Here is a 25,747-nt window from a genome sequence, read left to right as displayed (position 1 = left end):
TCTGCATATACTGTGTGTGTGTGTGTTTGACTGGTGTCAGTGTTTGATCCTAACAGGCAGAGAGAGGCACACACAGATGAAAAACACAACACACACACACACACACACACACACAGATGAAAAACAAGGAAGTATCTTCTACGTGTGTTTATTGTTTGTGGATAATTTTAAATTGAAACAGCATGAAGTGAATATTCAGGAGACTTTGACCAATCACAGGTGTTTTCAGAGAGCGAGTGTTCCTATTGGCTGTTCTATAACTAACTAAGTATCAGGCTTGAGTTTTGTAGTTTTATCTTTGCCTGTCCCAGCTGTAATAGTGTTATCACTAAAGAAAGAAGCAGTTAGATGCTTGTTTGATCTGAAACTGACAAACTTTGTTCTGTAAAATGTCAGAAAGTAAACGTGAGCTGAACTGTTGTTGATTTCTCTTCTTTTTATTGACTAATTAATGATGGTTTGTGGTTTTGTAGCAGCAGCTCTCCTGCAGGAATCAGCAGAGACGTCCTTTTATTAAAATCACCTGATCAATATCAGTGTAGCTGCAGTTCTCCAGTGAACACACACATTTATACAAATATGAACAGACACACACACACACAGCTGACCTGAGCTGACACCTGTCACTTTGTTTTAAAAGTTGACTCGACCACAGGGAGACACACACACACACACACACACACCAGTCAATCTGTTGCTGTTTAGCCCTCAGTTCTTCTGAGCGCGCTCAGTACAGCTCCACTGGGAGGAATAACACCCACAATCCCACAGGAGGAAGCGACCCTGTGCAAGGTGAAGTGTGTGTGTAGATTTCTGCTGTTAGTGTCTCTCAGTCAAAACAACAACAAAAGCTGTAGTTTAATGATGTTATGAAGCAGTGTGATAACAGGAATTGTTGTCTTCAGCTTTTCCTGGTCAGGATTCCTTCAGGAGGTTTTTTACCAGGAGCTGAATCCTCCTCAGAGGTCTCCTCCTCTCCAAAACAAACAGAGCAGCTGATTCAAACCAGTAAAACTCTGAGTCAAACAGCTTCATGTTAAAAATCAGAGTTTTTCTGATGGAGTTTGGTGGAGCTGAGCTGACGACTTCGTCTGGTTAAAATATAAAGTTAAAAACAAAAACATGGGTTGAACTGGCTCCCAGCTGGACCCCAGGCATCAAAGTGTGGTTCAGTTCTGTGCTGCCAGGGGGCGCTGTTCACAACATATCTGCTCAGAGTGGAAAACTGGAACATAAATGAGCTGCTGGGGTTGATCTTTAAGTCACTACAGAAACAATTAAAACAACAAAGTCAGTTATTTTCACAGTACAATGAAAAACAGGGCGTTAATGAAGTGATTGTCATAAATATAAATGAGAGCAGAGTCAGACTGTTGGCAGGCAGACAGATGGGGAAGCTCCATTTAACATATGCTGAGGAACTCTGGCACCCCCAGTGTGTGTGTGTGTGTGTGTGTGTGTGTGTGTGTGACCAGAGACAGGGTTACATAACCAAGTAAACAAGTCAGCACACACACACACACTGTCTTTTCCTCTCTCAGTTCAGTGCCTTGCTCGAGGGCAGCAGGGCAGCTCAGAGAGGACAGTCTGTGTTCCTGTGTGTTCAGACAGATGACATCAGTACAGCTGGAACCATCAGTCAATTAATTGATTATTTTATTGACAGAATATAAATCTATCATTATTATTTATCTAACAGGTGGATTACTGATATATTGTCCCGTGCACTGTTTCCTTAAAGATTATTAGCTTGGCTTTAAGACAGAGCCAGGAGGTTTAAAGTGCTACTGCTGAAATCAAACTCAGAGAGACTGACTGATGTGACCTGCACTGAAGATAATTTAGGAAAAACAACAGTCTTTTAATTTTTAATTTCCTTAATTTTATGGTTTTTGTTTGGCAGACATTTTTATACTGTAACCAGTGATTCAGTTGTTTAGTTTTTAGGTTTTCTTCACTGTTCAATCCATGGCAACACTGCAAACAGGAACTGCTAATTTAAAAAAAGAGGCATAAAGAGTCAATGTTTATTGTTATTATTATTATTATTATTATTATTATTGTTGTTGTTGTTGTTATTATTATCGTCACTGTAGCTTTTTATATTGATTTTATTTTATTTTTGTAGTTGATTTTTAATAAAACGTCTAACGGTTCATAGTCTGCACTCTGAGTTGTTTCGACCAATCAGAAGCGAGGTGGGCGGAGTAGAATGAGCCGACCAATCAGCGTGTCGTCTGCCGACGTTGGTGTCGTTGCCTGACGTATGACGACATTGACCTTGGCTTCCGGTGAGGAGAGCGTAATGGCGGAGCAACCATGTCGGAGAATCGAGTGAAAATACAGAGTAAAATCAACGCTGTACAAGACCATCCTCGCTCCTGTCTGTTTGTCGCCGTGAGGGAGATCACTACTGAAGAGGTGTGGGGCTGTTTTATCGAACACAGAGGCTAAGGGACAATCACTCCTGCAGCGGGAGGCAATGCTAACAAGCTAACTAATAAGCGGCGATCGTTAGCGTTAGCATTAGCCTTAGCCTTAGCCTTAGCCTTAGCCTTAGCCTTGGTCATAGCCTTAGCCTTTGCCTTCGCCTTCTCTTTTAATTATATAGTTTGGTCTTATTTCCAGTTTTAGTCTTGTTTATTACCGGGGTAAGAGTGTGTTTGTGTGTCTGTGACCACTCGTGTCTCTAACGTGGACGGATAAGAACACTGTTTGTCTCTTGGTCTGTTGACTTCTCTTCGCGGTCACCTCGCGGACATTTTGTGCCTGATCAAGTGTGTGTATAGCAGTCTTATTTTGGTTGTTGTTATTTTGCTTCGTGCTCTTGTGTGTCTGCAGTTTTCTGGCCCCTTTCTCTTTCATGATTCTTTAACGTCTTGTGTTTTGACTCGTTGTGGTCGTTTTTGTTTCTACTAATTTATTGTCTGTTTTCATCCACTGATCTCCTGATGTGTTTATTACTGATTAATCATTAGTTTGTGGTGAGTTGTTAATTGGTTGAACAACGTTTTGTGTTGAATACAAGTTTGAGTTTTTAGACAGAAAACGTTAAATCAATCATCACGAATGTTCAGAAGTTTATTTTATTTCAACAGTATTGGATTAGTTTGTAACACTTCAAGCCATCTACATGTTCCTGCAGTTTCTTTGTTTCATCATTTAGTTGAGATTTGAAGAGACTTTGGAGAAACTGCAGGTGGAGACATTTTCTCCAGTCAGAGCAGCTTCTTCTGTCTCTGTGGACAAATCACATTTAACTGTTGAACTAGTTCTGATGAGTCCAGAACCAGTTAGTCCTCACACAGGGTTCTTTGTTTAGTGTCTTTTACTGTTCCTTTTGACAGTTTGAACTTCAGTACCCAGAATCCCTCTGTGCTTTTATTTTGAAGGTGTAAACAGTTGCTGATGTTTGTTGTTTTTCTCCTCAGGACTCTGTGTTGAACCAGGAAACACTGAGCTGAAGGACAGAAGACACAGAGACAGAAGGTCAGTGTTAGTTTATAGTTTTCATTCTGTCATTATCTCAGCTGCACTTTGACTTTTTAAAACCCGTCGTCTGGAACTAACAGCAAATGCTTCATCAGTTAGAATTAGCATAATAATATTAACAATAAAAATAATAGTAAAAAGCTTTAACTGTTGAGTGATTATAGTAAGCCCTCAAAAACTGTCATAGTATATTAAGGCATCAAAATATTTTGTTAAATGTTGTAGTTGAGCTGTAATGTTGGATATTTCTCTGTTTTCATGGTTAAACTGTTGAGGAATAGGTAGTAGTGTATTGATCATTTTCCTTCGTATGTTTCTCTTTGATTTCCTCCAGGTGTCACAACATCGTCCACGATCGCTGAGACGACGTCCACGATCGGAGAGACATTGTTGAGGATGAGGGAGACATCGTCCTCGATCAGAGACATTGTCCGTGACTCGTGGTGACTCGGTCCCCGATAAGTCGGCATTGCCGGCGTTCATGGAGACATTGTCGATGATCGCAGAGACTTTGTCTATAATCTCAGAGACATTGTCCACGATCGCAGAGACGTCGTCCACGATCACAGAAGACCAGGTGTCACCACTTCGTCCACGCCATCGTCCACGATCGCTGAGCCTTCGTCCACGATTGGAGAGACATTGTTGAGGATGAGGGAGACATCGTCCACAATCAGAGACATTGTCCATGATCGCAGAGACCTTGTCAAAGATGAGAGAGACGTTGTCCATGGTCAGAAACATTGTCTCTGCTTCGCAGAGCTCTGCGCAAGAGTCGGTAGTGACACTGTGGTTCCTCGATTCGACGGCATGACCGCGATCAGCTGGCATTGTTAATGATCACAGAGAAACAGTCTATCATCAGAGACTTGGTCCACGATCACAGACACATTGTCAATGATTGCAGAGACTTTGTCCATAATCTCAGAGACATTGTCCGCGATCACAGAGACGTAGTCCACGATCACAGAAGACTAGGTGTCACCACTTCGTCCACGCCATCGTCCACGATCGCTGAGCCTTCGTCCACGATCGGCGAGACATTGTTGAGGATGAGGGAGACATCGTCCTCGATCAGAGACATTGTCCGTGACTCGTGGTGACTCGGTCCCCGATAAGTCGGCATTGCCGGCGTTCATGGAGACATTGTCGATGATCGCAGAGACTTTGTCTATAATCTCAGAGACATTGTCCTCGATCGCAGAGACGTTGTCCACGATCGCAGAGAGTCTTCGTACAGTGAAGTTCTTTGAGACCAGGACAGAGGCCTCCAGGTAATTCACAAACAGCTTTACATCAACTGTCCAACACAGAGCACTGACATTAAACTGTTTATGTTCAGTATATCAGAAAAGTGTCATAATAGAAGTAATCAGCATCGAACATGTAAAAAAGTACATTTATTAATAATCATAATAAAGATATTTCTAATGATATCGTAAATTAAGGTTTTAAAAATGTCAAGAATGTAATAGTATGTTAAGCTGTTACAATTGTAACCAAAATAAGTCACAGTCTAACATGCTGTCAGTAATTTAATAAAAATGTCGTACTGTAGCATGTGGTCACAAATGCCACACAAACATCTTAGTGTAGTGTGTAGTCAAAAAAGTCATACTGTATTAAAGTAGTAGAATATTGATCATTTTCTTTCGTATGTTTCTCTTTGATTTTCTCCAGGTGTCACAACATCGTCCACGATCGCTGAGACGACGTCCACGATCGGAGAGACATTGTTGAGGATGAGGGAGACATCGTCCTCGATCAGAGACATTGTCCGTGACTCGTGGTGACTCGGTCCCCGATAAGTCGGCATTGCCGGCGTTCATGGAGACATTGTCGATGATCGCAGAGACTTTGTCTATAATCTCAGAGACATTGTCCACGATCGCAGAGACGTCGTCCACGATCACAGAAGACCAGGTGTCACCACTTCGTCCACGCCATCGTCCACGATCGCTGAGCCTTCGTCCACGATTGGAGAGACATTGTTGAGGATGAGGGAGACATCGTCCACAATCAGAGACATTGTCCATGATCGCAGAGACCTTGTCAAAGATGAGAGAGACGTTGTCCATGGTCAGAAACATTGTCTCTGCTTCGCAGAGCTCTGCGCAAGAGTCGGTAGTGACACTGTGGTTCCTCGATTCGACGGCATGACCGCGATCAGCTGGCATTGTTAATGATCACAGAGAAACAGTCTATCATCAGAGACTTGGTCCACGATCACAGACACATTGTCAATGATTGCAGAGACTTTGTCCATAATCTCAGAGACATTGTCCGCGATCACAGAGACGTAGTCCACGATCACAGAAGACCGGGTGTCACCACTTCGTCCACGCCATCGTCCACGATCGCTGAGCCTTCGTCCACGATCGGCGAGACATTGTTGAGGATGAGGGAGACATCGTCCTCGATCAGAGACATTGTCCGTGACTCGTGGTGACTCGGTCCCCGATAAGTCGGCATTGCCGGCGTTCATGGAGACATTGTCGATGATCGCAGAGACTTTGTCTATAATCTCAGAGACATTGTCCTCGATCGCAGAGACGTTGTCCACGATCGCAGAGAGTCTTCGTACAGTGAAGTTCTTTGAGACCAGGACAGAGGCCTCCAGGTAATTCACAAACAGCTTTACATCAACTGTCCAACACAGAGCACTGACATTAAACTGTTTATGTTCAGTATATCAGAAAAGTGTCATAATAGAAGTAATCAGCATCGAACATGTAAAAAAGTACATTTATTAATAATCATAATAAAGATATTTCTAATGATATCGTAAATTAAGGTTTTAAAAATGTCAAGAATGTAATAGTATGTTAAGCTGTTACAATTGTAACCAAAATAAATCACAGTCTAACATGCTGTCAGTAATTTAATAAAAATGTCGTACTGTAGCATGTGGTCACAAATGCCACACAAACATCTTAGTGTAGTGTGTAGTCAAAAAAGTCATACTATATTAAAGTAGTAGAATATTGATCATTTTCTTTCGTATGTTTCTCTTTGATTTTCTCCAGGTGTCACAACATCGTCCACGATCGCTGAGACGACGTCCACGATCGGAGAGACATTGTTGAGGATGAGGGAGACATCGTCCTCGATCAGAGACATTGTCCGTGACTCGTGGTGACTCGGTCCCCGATAAGTCGGCATTGCCGGCGTTCATGGAGACATTGTCGATGATCGCAGAGACTTTGTCTATAATCTCAGAGACATTGTCCACGATCGCAGAGACGTCGTCCACGATCACAGAAGACCAGGTGTCACCACTTCGTCCACGCCATCGTCCACGATCGCTGAGCCTTCGTCCACGATTGGAGAGACATTGTTGAGGATGAGGGAGACATCGTCCACAATCAGAGACATTGTCCATGATCGCAGAGACCTTGTCAAAGATGAGAGAGACGTTGTCCATGGTCAGAAACATTGTCTCTGCTTCGCAGAGCTCTGCGCAAGAGTCGGTAGTGACACTGTGGTTCCTCGATTCGACGGCATGACCGCGATCAGCTGGCATTGTTAATGATCACAGAGAAACAGTCTATCATCAGAGACTTGGTCCACGATCACAGACACATTGTCAATGATTGCAGAGACTTTGTCCATAATCTCAGAGACATTGTCCGCGATCACAGAGACGTAGTCCACGATCACAGAAGACCGGGTGTCACCACTTCGTCCACGCCATCGTCCACGATCGCTGAGCCTTCGTCCACGATCGGCGAGACATTGTTGAGGATGAGGGAGACATCGTCCTCGATCAGAGACATTGTCCGTGACTCGTGGTGACTCGGTCCCCGATAAGTCGGCATTGCCGGCGTTCATGGAGACATTGTCGATGATCGCAGAGACTTTGTCTATAATCTCAGAGACATTGTCCTCGATCGCAGAGACGTTGTCCACGATCGCAGAGAGTCTTCGTACAGTGAAGTTCTTTGAGACCAGGACAGAGGCCTCCAGGTAATTCACAAACAGCTTTACATCAACTGTCCAACACAGAGCACTGACATTAAACTGTTTATGTTCAGTATATCAGAAAAGTGTCATAATAGAAGTAATCAGCATCGAACATGTAAAAAAGTACATTTATTAATAATCATAATAAAGATATTTCTAATGATATCGTAAATTAAGGTTTTAAAAATGTCAAGAATGTAATAGTATGTTAAGCTGTTACAATTGTAACCAAAATAAATCACAGTCTAACATGCTGTCAGTAATTTAATAAAAATGTCGTACTGTAGCATGTGGTCACAAATGCCACACAAACATCTTAGTGTAGTGTGTAGTCAAAAAAGTCATATTGTATTAAAGTAGTAGAATATTGATCATTTTCTTTCGTATGTTTCTCTTTGATTTTCTCCAGGTGTCACAACATCGTCCACGATCGCTGAGACGACGTCCACGATCGGAGAGACATTGTTGAGGATGAGGGAGACATCGTCCTCGATCAGAGACATTGTCCGTGACTCGTGGTGACTCGGTCCCCGATAAGTCGGCATTGCCGGCGTTCATGGAGACATTGTCGATGATCGCAGAGACTTTGTCTATAATCTCAGAGACATTGTCCACGATCGCAGAGACGTCGTCCACGATCACAGAAGACCAGGTGTCACCACTTCGTCCACGCCATCGTCCACGATCGCTGAGCCTTCGTCCACGATTGGAGAGACATTGTTGAGGATGAGGGAGACATCGTCCACAATCAGAGACATTGTCCATGATCGCAGAGACCTTGTCAAAGATGAGAGAGACGTTGTCCATGGTCAGAAACATTGTCTCTGCTTCGCAGAGCTCTGCGCAAGAGTCGGTAGTGACACTGTGGTTCCTCGATTCGACGGCATGACCGCGATCAGCTGGCATTGTTAATGATCACAGAGAAACAGTCTATCATCAGAGACTTGGTCCACGATCACAGACACATTGTCAATGATTGCAGAGACTTTGTCCATAATCTCAGAGACATTGTCCGCGATCACAGAGACGTAGTCCACGATCACAGAAGACCGGGTGTCACCACTTCGTCCACGCCATCGTCCACGATCGCTGAGCCTTCGTCCACGATCGGCGAGACATTGTTGAGGATGAGGGAGACATCGTCCTCGATCAGAGACATTGTCCGTGACTCGTGGTGACTCGGTCCCCGATAAGTCGGCATTGCCGGCGTTCATGGAGACATTGTCGATGATCGCAGAGACTTTGTCTATAATCTCAGAGACATTGTCCTCGATCGCAGAGACGTTGTCCACGATCGCAGAGAGTCTTCGTACAGTGAAGTTCTTTGAGACCAGGACAGAGGCCTCCAGGTAATTCACAAACAGCTTTACATCAACTGTCCAACACAGAGCACTGACATTAAACTGTTTATGTTCAGTATATCAGAAAAGTGTCATAATAGAAGTAATCAGCATCGAACATGTAAAAAAGTACATTTATTAATAATCATAATAAAGATATTTCTAATGATATCGTAAATTAAGGTTTTAAAAATGTCAAGAATGTAATAGTATGTTAAGCTGTTACAATTGTAACCAAAATAAATCACAGTCTAACATGCTGTCAGTAATTTAATAAAAATGTCGTACTGTAGCATGTGGTCACAAATGCCACACAAACATCTTAGTGTAGTGTGTAGTCAAAAAAGTCATACTGTATTAAAGTAGTAGAATATTGATCATTTTCTTTCGTATGTTTCTCTTTGATTTTCTCCAGGTGTCACAACATCGTCCACGATCGCTGAGACGACGTCCACGATCGGAGAGACATTGTTGAGGATGAGGGAGACATCGTCCTCGATCAGAGACATTGTCCGTGACTCGTGGTGACTCGGTCCCCGATAAGTCGGCATTGCCGGCGTTCATGGAGACATTGTCGATGATCGCAGAGACTTTGTCTATAATCTCAGAGACATTGTCCACGATCGCAGAGACGTCGTCCACGATCACAGAAGACCAGGTGTCACCACTTCGTCCACGCCATCGTCCACGATCGCTGAGCCTTCGTCCACGATTGGAGAGACATTGTTGAGGATGAGGGAGACATCGTCCACAATCAGAGACATTGTCCATGATCGCAGAGACCTTGTCAAAGATGAGAGAGACGTTGTCCATGGTCAGAAACATTGTCTCTGCTTCGCAGAGCTCTGCGCAAGAGTCGGTAGTGACACTGTGGTTCCTCGATTCGACGGCATGACCGCGATCAGCTGGCATTGTTAATGATCACAGAGAAACAGTCTATCATCAGAGACTTGGTCCACGATCACAGACACATTGTCAATGATTGCAGAGACTTTGTCCATAATCTCAGAGACATTGTCCGCGATCACAGAGACGTAGTCCACGATCACAGAAGACCGGGTGTCACCACTTCGTCCACGCCATCGTCCACGATCGCTGAGCCTTCGTCCACGATCGGCGAGACATTGTTGAGGATGAGGGAGACATCGTCCTCGATCAGAGACATTGTCCGTGACTCGTGGTGACTCGGTCCCCGATAAGTCGGCATTGCCGGCGTTCATGGAGACATTGTCGATGATCGCAGAGACTTTGTCTATAATCTCAGAGACATTGTCCTCGATCGCAGAGACGTTGTCCACGATCGCAGAGAGTCTTCGTACAGTGAAGTTCTTTGAGACCAGGACAGAGGCCTCCAGGTAATTCACAAACAGCTTTACATCAACTGTCCAACACAGAGCACTGACATTCAAACTGTTTATGTTCAGTATATCAGAAAAGTGTCATAATAGAAGTAATCAGCATCGAACATGTAAAAAAGTACATTTATTAATAATCATAATAAAGATATTTCTAATGATATCGTAAATTAAGGTTTTAAAAATGTCAAAAATGTAATAGTATGTTAAGCTGTTACAATTGTAACCAAAATAAATCACAGTCTAACATGCTGTCAGTAATTTAATAAAAATGTCGTACTGTAGCATGTGGTCACAAATGCCACACAAACATCTTAGTGTAGTGTGTAGTCAAAAAAGTCATACTATATTAAAGTAGTAGAATATTGATCATTTTCTTTCGTATGTTTCTCTTTGATTTTCTCCAGGTGTCACAACATCGTCCACGATCGCTGAGACGACGTCCACGATCGGAGAGACATTGTTGAGGATGAGGGAGACATCGTCCTCGATCAGAGACATTGTCCGTGACTCGTGGTGACTCGGTCCCCGATAAGTCGGCATTGCCGGCGTTCATGGAGACATTGTCGATGATCGCAGAGACTTTGTCTATAATCTCAGAGACATTGTCCACGATCGCAGAGACGTCGTCCACGATCACAGAAGACCAGGTGTCACCACTTCGTCCACGCCATCGTCCACGATCGCTGAGCCTTCGTCCACGATTGGAGAGACATTGTTGAGGATGAGGGAGACATCGTCCACAATCAGAGACATTGTCCATGATCGCAGAGACCTTGTCAAAGATGAGAGAGACGTTGTCCATGGTCAGAAACATTGTCTCTGCTTCGCAGAGCTCTGCGCAAGAGTCGGTAGTGACACTGTGGTTCCTCGATTCGACGGCATGACCGCGATCAGCTGGCATTGTTAATGATCACAGAGAAACAGTCTATCATCAGAGACTTGGTCCACGATCACAGACACATTGTCAATGATTGCAGAGACTTTGTCCATAATCTCAGAGACATTGTCCGCGATCACAGAGACGTAGTCCACGATCACAGAAGACTAGGTGTCACCACTTCGTCCACGACATCGTCCATGATCGCTGAGACGACGTCCACGATCGGAGAGACATTGTTGAGGATGAGGGAGACATCGTCCTCGATCAGAGACATTGTCCGTGACTCGTGGTGACTCGGTCCCCGATAAGTCGGCATTGCCGGCGTTCATGGAGACATTGTCGATGATCGCAGAGACTTTGTCTATAATCTCAGAGACATTGTCCATGATCACAGAGACGTCGTCCACGATCGCAGAGAATCTTCGTCCAATGACGTTCTTTGAGACCACGACAGAGGCCTCCAGGTAATTCACAAACAGCTTTACATCAACTGTCCAACACAGAGCACTGACATTAAACTGTTTATGTTCAGTATATCAGAAAAGTTTAATAATAGAGGTAATCAGCATTGAACATGTAAAAAAGTATAATTATTAATGATCATAATAAAGATATTTCAAATAATATTGTAAATTAAGGTTTTAAAAATGTCAAAAAAGTAATAGTATATTAAGGCATTACAATTGTAACCAAAATAAATCACAGTCTAACATGTTGTCAGTAATTTAATAAAAATGTCGTACTGTAGCATGTGGTCACAAATGCCACACAAACATCTTAGTGTAGTGTGTAGTCAAAAAAGTCATACTGTATTAAAGTAGTAGAATATTGATCATTTTCCTTCGTGTGTTTCTCTTTGATTTCCTCTAGGTGTCACCACTTCGTCCACGATATCGTCCACAATTGCTGAGACGACGTCCATGATCGGAGAGACATTGTTGAGGATGAGGGAGACATCGTCCTCGATCAGAGACATTGTCCGTGACTCGTGGTGACTCGGTCCCCGATAAGTCGGCATTGCCGGCGTTCATGGAGACATTGTCGATGATCGCAGAGACTTTGTCTATAATCTCAGAGACGTTGTCCGCGATCACAGAGACGTCGTCCACGATCGCAGAGACATGGTCCATGATCCGAGAGACATTGTTGAGGATGAGGGAGACATCGTCCACGATCAGAGACATTGTCCACGATTGTAGAAACCTTGTTAAAGACGAGAGAGACATTGTCCCATGCTTCGCAGAGCTCTGCGCACGAATCGGTAGAGACACTGTGGTTCCTCGATTCAACGGCATGACCGCGATCATGGAGACGTTGTCGTTGATCTCAGAGACATTATCTGCAATCACACAGACATTGTCCATGATCACAGAGACTTTGTCCATAATCTCAGAGACATTGTCCACGATCACAGCGACGTAGTCCACGATCACAGTCTCTTTCTACTATGGAGATGTTCTTTGAGACCAGGACAAAGACCTTAAGGTAATTAAAAGCTTTACTTGAAGTGAGGCCTCAAAATCTGTCATAGTATATTAAGGCATCAAAATGATTTGTGAAATGTAGTTGAGCTGTAATGTTCAATATTTCTCTGTTTTCATGGTTAAACTGTTGATGAGGAATAGGTAGTAGTATATTGATCATTTTCCCTTGTATGTTTGTCCCTTGCCCTTGTCCTCCAGGTGTCAGCACTTCGTCCACGATGTCGTCTACGATCGGAGAGACATTGTTGAGGATGAGGGAGACATTGTCCACAATCAGAGACATTGTCCATGACTCGTGGTGACTTGGTCCCCAATTAGTTGGCATTGCCGGTGTTCAGAGAGACATTGTCCCCTCTCTCTCTCTCTTTCTCCTTCTTAATCCTCCTTAAGGTGTCAAAAAATGTGAAGAAATGTCATAGTATAGTAATGTCATAGTATAGTAAGGCATGAAAAAAAAATGTGAAAAAATATCAGTATTGTAAGGTGTCAAAAACGGTCATAAAATGTCATAGTATATTAAGGTGTCAAAAAATGTCATAGTAAAGTGTCAAGAAAAGTGAAAAAATGTCATAGTATAATAAAGTGTCAAAAAAAAGTGAAAAAATGTCATAATATAATAAGGTGTTAAAAAATGTCATAGTATAGTAAGGTTTGAAAAATAGTCAAAAAATGTCATAGTATAGTAAGGTTTGAAAAACTGCCAAAAAATGTCATAGTATAGTAAGGTGTCAAAAACGGTCAAAAAATGTCATAGTATAGTAAGGCGTCAAAAAATGTGAAAAAATGTCAGAGTATAGTAAGGCATCAAAAAATGTGAAAAAATGTCATAGTATAGTAAGGTTTGAAAAACTGTCAAAAAATGTCATAGTATAGTAAGGCTTGAAAAACTGTCAAAAAATGTCATAGTATAGTAAGGTGTCAAAAACGGTCAAAAAATGTCATAGTATAGTAAGGTTTGAAAAACTGTCAAAAAATGTCATAGTATAGTAAGGTTTGAAAAACGGTCAAAAAATGTCATAGTATAGTAAGGCATCAAAAACGGTCAAAAAATGTCATAGTATAGTAAGGTTTGAAAAACTGTCAAAAAATGTCATAGTATAGTAAGGTTTGAAAAACGGTCAAAAAATGTCATAGTATAGTAAGGTGTCAAAAACGGTCAAAAAATGTCATAGTATAGTAAGGCGTCAAAAATTTACAAAAAATATCACAGTATAGTAAGGCATCAAAAAATGTGAAAAAATGTCATAGTATAGTAAGGTGTCAAAAACGGTCAAAAAAATGTCATAGTATAGTAAGGCGTCAAAAATTTACAAAAAATATCACAGTATAGTAAGGCATCAAAAAATGTGAAAAAATGTCATAGTATAGTAAGGTTTGAAAAATAGTCAAAAATGTCATAGTATAGTAAGGTGTCAAAAACGGTCAAAAAATGTCATAGTAAGGTGTCAAAAAATGTCATAGTATAGTAAGGTGTCAAAAACAGTCAAAAATTGTCATAGTGTAGTAAGGTGTCAAAAATGGTCAAAAAATGTCATAGTATAGTAAAGTGTCAAAAATGGACAAAAAATGTCATAGTATAGTAAAGTGTCAAAAAAGTGAAAAAATGTCATAGTATAGTAAGGCGTCAAAAAACGGTCAAAAAATGTCATAGTATAGTAAGCGTCAAAAAATGTGAAAAAATGTCATAGTATAGTAAGGTGTCAAAAATGGTCAGAAAATGTCATAGTATAGTAAGGCGTCAAAAAATGTGAAAAAATTTCATAGTATAGTAAGGCGTCAAAAAATGTCATAGTATAGTAAGGCGTCAAAAACAGTCAAAAAATGTCATAGTATAGTAAGGTGTCAAAAATGGACAAAAAATGTCATAGTATAGTAAGGCGTCAAAAAATGTCATAGTATAGTAAGGCGTCAAAAACAGTCAAAAAATGTCGTAGTATAGTAAGGTGTCAAAAAAAGTGAAAAAATGTCATAGTATAGTAAAGTGTCAAAAATGGACAAAAAATGTCATAGTATAGTAAAATGTCAAAAAATGTGAAAAAATGTCATAGTATAGTAAGGCGTCAAAAACAGTCAAAAAATGTCGTAGTATAGTAAGGTGTCAAAAAATGTGAAAAAATGTCATAGTATAGTAAGGTTTGAAAAACTGTCAAAAAATGTCATAGTATAGTAAGGTTTGAAAAACTGCCAAAAAATGTCATAGTATAGTAAGGCTTGAAAAATAGTCAAAAAATGTCATAGTATAGTAAGGCATCAAAAACGGTCAAAAAATGTCATAGTATAGTAAGGCATCAAAAACAGTCAGAAAATGTCATAGTATAGTAAGGCATCAAAAACGGTCAAAAAATGTCATAGTATAGTAAGGTGTCAAAAATGGTCAAAAAATGTCATAGTATAGTAAGGTTTGAAAAACTGTCAAAAAATGTCATAGTATAGTAAGGTTTGAAAAACTGCCAAAAAATGTCATAGTATAGTAAGACATCAAAAAATGTGTAAAAATGTCATAGTATAGTAAGGCGTCAAAAAATGTCAGTATAGTAAGGCGTCAAAAATTTACAAAAAATATCACAGTATAGTAAGGCATCAAAAAATGTGAAAAAATGTCATAGTATAGTAAGGTTTGAAAAATAGTCAAAAAATGTCATAGTATAGTAAGGTGTCAAAAACTGTCAAAAAATGTCATAGTATAGTAAGGTTTCAAAAATAGTCAAAAAATGTCATAGTATAGTAAGGTTTCAAAAATAGTCAAAAAATGTCATAGTATAGTAAGGCATCAAAAAATGTGAAAAAATGTCATAGTATAGTAAGGTTTGAAAAATAGTCAAAAAATCTCAGTATAGTAAGGCGCCAAAAAATGTGAAAAAATGCCATAGTATAGTAAGGCATCAAAAATGGTAAAAAAAAAAAATGTCAGTATAGTAAGATGTCAAAAAATGTGAAAAAGCATCTCTCCAAGAGAGCACCCTTCTTTACATATACTACAAAGCTAGTGCTCAAAAATATTGATCATGTCAGAATACTTAAGGATTATTATCCAGATGTGCTGTCCTTTTTCTTGCTTTGTTTCATCATTATATTGTAAACAAAGAACAATGACCTACTTTACATTCTCCATAACTGCTATCACAGAATCTATCAGTCCTCTCCCTCTCATAGCCATGCTGAGCCCACAGAACAGTAGATGCTGCAGACCCACTTTGGCGTGCTGGACTGCTTGTGATGGTTTTAAGGTCTTCTCTTCTCCCCCTCTTCTCAGTCTCTGTGAAGAAGAACAGCGCTCAATGTGTTGTGTGATGTTCACAAGAGTACATTTTATTAGAAGTCGGAAGAAATTATTCTGTTGGACTCAGCAGTACCTTTGATTGAATTCAGCCCCTAGGCTAAACATAAAATTCACTAAAACCACAATGTATTGATACAATGCTATTGCTCTGTTATTATTATCATGACTTGGCTCAATAAATACTGCTACTACTATGGCTACTGAAACAATAAATGATATTCTGAATTCTGAAGTGTGTTGGTGTGTGCAGTGTGTCACTTAACTATTTACTTAACCTAATTATTTACTAGACTACTTCAGTAGGGTTAGGGTTATACTGATAACTGACTAGGGTTAGGGTTTTACTGATATTGAAACTGTAGGGTTAGGGTTATACTGATAATAACAGTGTAGGGTTAGGGTTAGGGTTAGGGTTATACTGATATTGAAACTGTAGGGTTAGGGTTATACTGATAACAGCGTAGGGTTAGGGTTAGGGTTATACTGATAATAACAGCGTAGGGTTAGGGTTAGGGTTATACTGATACTGAAACTGTAGGGTTAGGGTTAGGGTTAGGGTTATACTGATAATAACAGCGTAGGGTTAGGGTTATACTGATAATAACAGCGTAGGGTTAGGGTTAGGGTTTTTATCTGATAATAACAGCGTAGGGTTAGGGTTAGGGTTATACTGATACTGAAACTGTAGGGTTAGGGTTAGGGTTAGGGTTATACTGATAATAACAGCGTAGGGTTAGGGTTATACTGATAAAAGCGTAGGGTTAGGGTTAGGGTTATACTGATAATAACAGCGTAGGGTTAGGGTTAGGGTTATACTGATACTGAAACTGTAGGGTTAGGGTTAGGGTTAGGGTTATACTGATAATAACAGCGTAGGGTTAGGGTTAGGTTATACTGATAATAACAGCGTAGGGTTAGGGTTAGGGTTATACTGATACTGAAACTGTAGGGTTAGGGTTAGGGTTAGGGTTATACTGATAATAACAGCGTAGGGTTAGGGTTAGGGTTATACTGATAATAACAGCGTAGGGTTAGGGTTAGGGTTATACTGATACTGAAACTGTAGGGTTAGGGTTAGGGTTAGGGTTATACTGATAATAACAGCGTAGGGTTAGGGTTAGGGTTATACTGATAATAACAGCGTAGGGTTAGGGTTAGGGTTATACTGATACTGAAACTGTAGGGTTAGGGTTAGGGTTAGGGTTATACTGATAATAACAGCGTAGGGTTAGGGTTAGGGTTATACTGATAATAAGAGCGTAGGGTTAGGGTTAGGGTTATACTGATAATAACAGCGTAGGGTTAGGGTTAGGGTTATACTGATACTGTAGGGTTAGGTTTAGGGTTATACTGGGTTATAACCCTAACCCTGTCTTAAAATAAGATACAAAGGACGCTCAAAAAATGTCATAAGATAATCCTTTATTAGTCCCACAGTGTGGAAATTTACATTGTTGCAGCAGCATAAGTGATTGAAAAAGACATAAATATGAATAAAAGACAAGATAAAAACAAGATAATGCTATAAAAAATATACACATAAGATCAGTATAAACATGACAATGTAATAAAAAATATTAACAGAAGAGCAATATACACAGGACTTCATACATAGAGACAGAACTAAATACAGGTATTGTACATTATGAAATGGAATATCACACAGCAAATGACTGATAGCAGCTGTTTAAGATTAATTAAAGTGCAGAACCTAGTGAAAAATGGTCCATGCAATAAAATGTCATAGTATACTAAGGCGTCAAAAATGGTCAAAAATGGTCAAAAAATGTCATAGTATAGTAAAGTGTCAAAAACGGTCAAAAAATGTCATAGTATAGTAAGGCGTCAAAAATGGTCAAAAAATGTCATAGTATAGTCAAGTGTCAAAAAATGTGAAAAAATGTCATAGTATAGTAAGGTGTCAAAAAATATCATAGTATAGTAAGGCATCAAAAAAATGTGAAAAAATGTCATAGTACAGTAAGGTGTGAAAAAATGTCATAGTATAGTAAGGTGTCAAAAAATGTGAAAAAATGTCATAGTATAGTAAGGTGTCAAAAAAAGTGAAAAAATGTCATAGTATAGTAAGGTTTGAAAAACTGTCAAAAAATGTCATAGTATAATAAGGCATCAAAAAATGAAAAAATGTCATAGTATAGTAAGGCGTCAAAAAATGTGAAAAAATGTCATAGTATAGTAAGGTGTCAAAAATGGTCAAAAAATGTCATAGTATAGTAAGGCGTCAAAAACTGTCAAAAAATATAGTATAGTAAGGTTTGAAAAATAGTCAAAAAATCTCACTATAGTAAGGCACCAAAAAATGTGAAAAAATGTCATAGTATAGTATGGTGTCAAAAACAGTCAAAAATTGTCATAGTGTAGTAAGGCGTCAAAAATGGTCAAAAAATGTCATAGTATAGTAAGGTGTCAAAAATGGTCAGAAAATGTCATAGTATAGTAAGGTGTCAAAAAAGTGAAAAAATGTCATAGTATAGTAAGGTGTCAAAAATGGTCAAAAATGTCATAGTATAGTAAGACGTCAAAAAATGTGAAAAAATGTCATAGTATAGTAAGGCGTCAAAAAAATGTGAAAAAATGTCATAGTATAGTAAGGTGTCAAAAAAGGTCAAAAAATGTCATAGTATAGTAAGGTTTGAAAAATAGTCAAAAATCTCACTATAGTAAGGCGCCAAAAAATGTGAAAAAATGTCATAGTATAGTATGGTGTCAAAAACAGTCAAAAATTGTCATAGTGTAGTAAGGTGTCAAAAATGGTCAAAAAATGTCATAGTATAGTAAGGCGTCAAAAACGGTCAAAAAATGTCATAGTAAGGTGTGAAAAAATGTCATAGTATAGTAAGGTGTCAAAAAATGTGAAAAAATGTCATAGTATAGTATGGTGTCAAAAACAGTCAAAAATTGTCATAGTGTAGTAAGGTGTCAAAAATGGTCAAAAAATGTCATAGTATAGTAAGGTGTCAAAAATGGTCAAAAAATGTCATAGTATAGTAAGGCGTCAAAAATGGTCAGAAAATGTCATAGTATAGTAAGGTGTCAAAAATGGTCAGAAAATGTCATAGTGTAGTAAGGTGTCAAAAATGGTCAAAAAATGTCATAGTGTAGTAAGGTGTCAAAAATGGTCAAAAAATGTCATAGTATAGTAAAGTGTCAAAAAATGTCATAGTATAGTAAGACGTCAAAAATGGTCAAAAATGTCATAGTATAGTAAGGCGTCAAAACGGTCAAAAAATGTAAGGTGTCAAAAATGGTCAGAAATGTCATAGTATAGTAAGGTGTCAAAAAATGTCATAGTATATTAAGGCGTCAAAAACGGTCAAAAAATTTCATAGTATAGTAAGGTGTCAAAAATGGACAAAAAATGTCATAGTAAAGTGTCAAAAAAAGTGAAAAAATGTCATAGTATAGTAAGGTGTCAAAAATGGTCAAAAAATGTCATAGTATAGTAAGGCGTCAAAAAATGTGAAAAAATGTCATAGTATAGTAAGGTGTCAAAAATGTTCAGAAAATGTCATAGTATAGTAAGACGTCAAAAAATGTGAAAAAACTTCATAGTATAGTAAGGCGTCAAAAAATGTCATAGTATAGTAAGACGTCAAAAACAGTCAAAAAATGTCATAGTATATTAAGGTGTCAAAAATGGACAAAAAATGTCATAGTATAGTAAAGTGTCAAAAAATGTCATAGTATAGTATGGTGTCAAAAACAGTCAAAAAATGTCATAGTATAGTAAGGTGTCAAAAATGGTCAAAAAATCTCACTATAGTAAGGCGCCAAAAAATGTGAAAAAATGTCATAGTATAGTATGGTGTCAAAAACAGTCAAAAATTGTCATAGTGTAGTAAGGTGTCAAAAATGGTCAAAAAATGTCATAGTATAGTAAGGCGTCAAAAACGGTCAAAAAATGTCATAGTATAGTAAGGCGTCAAAAATGGTCAAAAAATGTCATAGTATAGTAAGGCGTCAAAAACGGTCAAAAAATGTCATAGTATAGTAAGGTGTCAAAAATGGTCAAAAAATGTCATAGTATAGTAAAGTGTCAAAAATGGTCAGAAAATGTCATAGTAAGGTGTCAAAAATGGTCAAAAAATGTCATAGTATAGTAAACTGTCAAAAAATGTCATAGTATAGTAAGGCGTCAAAAATGGTCAAAAAATGTCATAGTATAGTAAGGCGTCAAAAACGGTCAAAAAATGTAAGGTGTCAAAAATGGTCAGAAAATGTCATAGTATAGTAAGGTGTCAAAAAATGTCATAGTATATTAAGGCGTCAAAAACGGTCAAAAAATGTCGTAGTATAGTAAGGCGTCAAAAACAGTCAAAAAATGTCATAGTATAGTAAGGTGTCAAAAAAAAGTGAAAAAATGTCATAGTATAGTAAGGTGTCAAAAATGGTCAAAAAATGTCATAGTATAGTAAGGTGTCAAAAACGGTCAAAAAATGTCATAGTATAGTAAGGCGTCAAAAATGGTCAAAAAATTTCATAGTATAGTAAGGCGTCAAAAATGGTCAGAAAATGTCATAGTATAGTAAGACGTCAAAAAATGTGAAAAAATGTCATAGTATAGTAAGGTGTCAAAAATGGTCAGAAAATGTCATAGTATAGTAAGGTGTCAAAAAATGTCATAGTATAGTAAGACGTCAAAAAATGTGAAAAAATGTCATAGTATAGTAAGGTGTCAAAAACGGTCAAAAAATGTCGTAGTATAGTAAGGCGTCAAAAACAGTCAAAAAATGTCATAGTAAGGTGTCAAAAATGGACAAAAAATGTCATAGTATAGTAAGGTGTCAAAAAAAGTGAAAAAATGTCATAGTATAGTAAGGTGTCAAAAATGGTCAAAAAATGTCATAGTATAGTAAGGTGTCAAAAACGGTCAAAAAATGTCATAGTATAGTAAGGCGTCAAAAATGGTCAAAAAATTTCATAGTATAGTAAGGCGTCAAAAATGGTCAGAAAATGTCATAGTATAGTAAGACGTCAAAAAATGTGAAAAAATGTCATAGTATAGTAAGGTGTCAAAAATGGTCAGAAAATGTCATAGTATAGTAAGGTGTCAAAAAATGTTATAGTATAGTAAGACGTCAAAAAATGTGAAAAAATGTCATAGTATAGTAAGGTGTCAAAAACGGTCAAAAAATGTCATAGTATAGTAAGGTGTCAAAAATGGTCAAAAAAAGTCATAGTATAGTAAGGCGTCAAAAAATGTGAAAAAATGTCATAGTATAGTAAGGTGTCAAAAATGGTCAGAAAATGTCATAGTATAGTAAGACGTCAAAAAATGTGAAAAAATGTCATAGTATAGTAAGGCGTCAAAAACGGTCAAAAAATGTAAGGTGTCAAAAATGGTCAGAAAATGTCATAGTATAGTAAGGTGTCAAAAAATGTCATAGTATATTAAGGCGTCAAAAACGGTCAAAAAATGTCGTAGTATAGTAAGGCGTCAAAAACAGTCAAAAAATGTCATAGTATAGTAAGGTGTCGAAAATGGACAAAAAATGTCATAGTATAGTAAGGTGTCAAAAAAAGTGAAAAAATGTCATAGTATAGTAAGGTGTCAAAAATGGTCAAAAAATGTCATAGTATAGTAAGGTGTCAAAAACGGTCAAAAAATGTCATAGTATAGTAAGGCGTCAAAAATGGTCAAAAAATTTCATAGTATAGTAAGGCGTCAAAAATGGTCAGAAAATGTCATAGTATAGTAAGACGTCAAAAAATGTGAAAAAATGTCATAGTATAGTAAAGTGTCAAAAATGGACAAAAAATGTCATAGTAAAGTGTCAAAAAAAGTGAAAAAATGTCATAGTATAGTAAGGTGTCAAAAATGGTCAAAAAATGTCATAGTATAGTAAAGTGTCAAAAAATGTGAAAAAATGTCATAGTATAGTAAGGCGTCAAAAACGGTCAAAAAATGTCATAGTATAGTAAGGCGTCAAAAAATGTGAAAAAATGTCATAGTATAGTAAGGTGTCAAAAATGTTCAGAAAATGTCATAGTATAGTAAGACGTCAAAAAATGTGAAAAAATTTCATAGTATAGTAAGGCGTCAAAAAATGTCATAGTATAGTAAGGCGTCAAAAACAGTCAAAAAATGTCATAGTATATTAAGGTGTCAAAAATGGTCAAAAAATGTCATAGTATAGTAAAGTGTCAAAAATGGTCAAAAAATGTCATAGTATAGTAAAGTGTCAAAAAATGTGAAAAAATGTCATAGTATAGTAAGGCGTCAAAAAATGTGAAAAAATGTCATAGTATAGTAAGGTTTGAAAAACTGTCAAAAAATGTCATAATATAGTAAGGTGTCAAAAAATGTCATAGTATAGTAAGGTGTCAAAAACGGTCAAAAAATGTCATAGTATAGTAAAGTGTCAAAAAAAGTGAAAAAATTTCATAGTATAGTAAGGTGTCAAAAATGGTCAAAAAATGTCATAGTATAGTAAAGTGTCAAAAATGGACAAAAAATGTCATAGTAAAGTGTCAAAAAAAGTGAAAAAATGTCATAGTATAGTAAGGTGTCAAAAATGGTCAAAAAATGTCATAGTATAGTAAAGTGTCAAAAAATGTGAAAAAATGTCATAGTATAGTAAGGCGTCAAAAACGGTCAAAAAATGTCATAGTATAGTAAAGTGTCAAAAAATGTGAAAAAATGTCATAGTATAGTAAGGTGTCAAAAATGGTCAGAAAATGTCATAGTATAGTAAGACGTCAAAAAATGTGAAAAAATTTCATAGTATAGTAAGGCGTCAAAAAATGTCATAGTATAGTAAGGCGTCAAAAATAGTCAAAAAATGTCAGTATATTAAGGTGTCAAAAATGGACAAAAAATGTCATAGTATAGTAAAGTGTCAAAAAAAGTGAAAAAATGTCATAGTATAGTAAGGTGTCAAAATGGTCAAAAATGTCATAGTATAGTAAAAGTGTCAAAAATGGTCAAAAAATGTCATAGTATAGTAAGTGTCAAAAAATGTGAAAAAATGTCATAGGCGTCAAAAGGCGTCAAAAAATGTGAAAAAATGTCATAGTATAGTAAGGTTTGAAAAACTGTCAAAAAATGTCATAATATAGTAAGGTGTCAAAAATGTCAAAAAATGTCATAGTATAGTAAGGTGTCAAAAACGGTCAGAAAATGTCATAGTATAGTAAGACGTCAAAAAATGTGAAAAAATGTCATAGTGTAGTAAGGTGTCAAAAATGGTCAAAAAATGTCATAGTATAGTAAGGCGTCAAAAACGGTCAAAAAATGTCATAGTAAGGTGTGAAAAAATGTCATAGTATAGTAAGGTGTCAAAAAATGTGAAAAAATGTCATAGTATAGTATGGTGTCAAAAACAGTCAAAAATTGTCATAGTGTAGTAAGGTGTCAAAAATGGTCAAAAAATGTCATAGTATAGTAAGGCGTCAAAAATGGTCAAAAAATTTCATAGTATAGTAAGGCGTCAAAAATGGTCAGAAAATGTCATAGTATAGTAAGGTGTCAAAAATGGTCAGAAAATGTCATAGTGTAGTAAGGTGTCAAAAATGGTCAAAAAATGTCATAGTATAGTAAAGTGTCAAAAAATGTCATAGTATAGTAAGACGTCAAAAATGGTCAAAAAATGTCATAGTATAGTAAGGCGTCAAAAACGGTCAAAAAATGTAAGGTGTCAAAAATGGTCAGAAAATGTCATAGTATAGTAAGGTGTCAAAAAATGTCATAGTATATTAAGGCGTCAAAAATGGTCAGAAAATGTCATAGTATAGTAAGGTGTCAAAAAATGTCATAGTATAGTAAGACGTCAAAAAATGTGAAAAAATGTCATAGTATAGTAAGGTGTCAAAAACGGTCAAAAAATGTCGTAGTATAGTAAGGCGTCAAAAACAGTCAAAAAATGTCATAGTATAGTAAGGTGTCAAAAATGGACAAAAAATGTCATAGTATAGTAAGGTGTCAAAAAAAGTGAAAAAATGTCATAGTATAGTAAGGTGTCAAAAATGGTCAAAAAATGTCATAGTATAGTAAGGTGTCAAAAACGGTCAAAAAATGTCATAGTATAGTAAGGCGTCAAAAATGGTCAAAAAATTTCATAGTATAGTAAGGCGTCAAAAATGGTCAGAAAATGTCATAGTATAGTAAGACGTCAAAAAATGTGAAAAAATGTCATAGTATAGTAAGGTGTCAAAAATGGTCAGAAAATGTCATAGTATAGTAAGGTGTCAAAAAATGTTATAGTATAGTAAGACGTCAAAAAATGTGAAAAAATGTCATAGTATAGTAAGGTGTCAAAAACGGTCAAAAAATGTCATAGTATAGTAAGGTGTCAAAAATGGTCAAAAAAAGTCATAGTATAGTAAGGCGTCAAAAAAAGTGAAAAAATGTCATAGTATAGTAAGGCGTCAAAAAATGTGAAAAAATGTCATAGTATAGTAAGGTGTCAAAAATGGTCAGAAAATGTCATAGTATAGTAAGACGTCAAAAAATGTGAAAAAATTTCATAGTATAGTAAGGCGTCAAAAAATGTCATAGTATAGTAAGGCATCAAAAACAGTCAAAAAATGTCATAGTATAGTAAGGCGTCAAAAACGGTCAAAAAATGTAAGGTGTCAAAAATGGTCAGAAAATGTCATAGTATAGTAAGGTGTCAAAAAATGTCATAGTATATTAAGGCGTCAAAAACGGTCAAAAAATGTCGTAGTATAGTAAGGCGTCAAAAACAGTCAAAAAATGTCATAGTATAGTAAGGTGTCGAAAATGGACAAAAAATGTCATAGTATAATAAGGCGTCAAAAAATGTGAAAAAATGTCACAGGCGTCAAAAGGCGTCAAAAAATGTGAAAAAACATACGATGTCTAAAATGGTCAAAAAATGTCGCTATCAGTATAATACAGCTTTAAAAAATGTGATAGTATAGTAAGGTGCAAAGAAATGTCAATTCAGTTCAATTCAATTTTATTTATATAGCGCCATATCACAACAACAGTCATCTCAAGACGCTTTTCATATAGAGCAGGTCTAGACCGTACTCTTTAAAATATGTATTTACAGAGAGAGACCCAACAAATCCCACCATGAGCAGCACTAGGCGACAGTGGCAAGGAAAAACTTCCTTTTAAGAGGCAGAAACCTCGAGCAGAATGGACTTGTGGGTGGGCGGCCATCTGTTGTGAGATGGGGGGGACGAAACGGGACGGGACGGGACAGAAGGCAGGTGTTGTGCCGAGTCGTAGGAGCAGCAGGAGGCTTGTCATCACAGATCAGACTCTACAGCTCCAGAGGTGGAAGTACCTGCAGAAAGAGAAGATATAGAGTTAGTAACATGTAATATGGGATATGAATCCATACTGATGGAGAAAGAGAGAGAGAGAGAAGCTCAGTGCATCATGGGAGATCTCCCGGCAGTCTAGGCCTATAGCAGCATAACTAAGGGATGGTTCAAGCCTGAGCCAACCCTAACTATAAGCTTTATCAAAGAGGAAAGTTTTAAGCCTACTCTTAAAAAAACGTCAGAGTAAAGTGTCAAAAAGTGTAAAAAAAAAAAAAAGTCATGGTATAGTAGTACTCCAAACAGTAATATGATGTTAATGAATTAGCCTGTTAGCTGTCCCTGGTGTTGAGCGTCCAGAAACAACTCCACAGCTCGATTGGAGGGTTTATACTGCAGTGAAGACAGGCTGACATTTTACTGATGTTGAAAAGAGAAGAGCAACAACATCAACAGCTGCAGAAATATACACGATTTAGCTACTTTAGCTACTCTGTCAGTGTGATGCAAAAACATTTTCCATAGACATAAAATGTTCATTTAAAGACAGTTTAAATGTGAATCAGTGTGTGTTCAGAGTATATTTCTGCTATAGCTGCTGAGGCTGAATGAATTGAATGACAGTATCTTTGGTCCAGAGTGATGAGGAAGAGAGCAGAGTTCAGAAAGTCTGCAGTCATGTGAGAGGAAGGGAC

General features: G+C 37.5%; 1 long non-coding RNA gene across 33 annotated transcripts; it reads left to right on the top strand.

Annotated features, from left to right (window-relative positions):
• Positions 1 to 12,945: 12,945 nt before the first annotated feature.
• Positions 12,946 to 24,386, top strand: LOC127139245 (uncharacterized). Of its 33 annotated transcripts, none has more exons than XR_007809333.1 (6): positions 12,946 to 13,356; positions 13,623 to 13,774; positions 14,651 to 14,916; positions 19,662 to 19,813; positions 22,401 to 22,438; positions 23,737 to 24,009. It is a non-coding gene; the product is annotated as an uncharacterized LOC127139245 (long non-coding RNA). The 33 variants fall into 33 exon arrangements; XR_007809344.1 differs by lacking the exon at positions 13,623 to 13,774 and adding an exon at positions 13,814 to 13,889 and having other exon boundaries at positions 12,946 to 13,470; XR_007809346.1 differs by having other exon boundaries at positions 12,946 to 13,470; positions 13,699 to 13,774.
• Positions 24,387 to 25,747: the final 1,361 nt, after the last annotated feature.

Source organism: Lates calcarifer, linkage group LG24 (genome assembly GCF_001640805.2).
Source record: "Lates calcarifer isolate ASB-BC8 linkage group LG24, TLL_Latcal_v3, whole genome shotgun sequence".
NCBI classification, from domain to species: Eukaryota; Metazoa; Chordata; class Actinopteri; family Centropomidae; genus Lates; species Lates calcarifer.
This window is presented reverse-complemented; position numbering and strand designations above follow the sequence as displayed.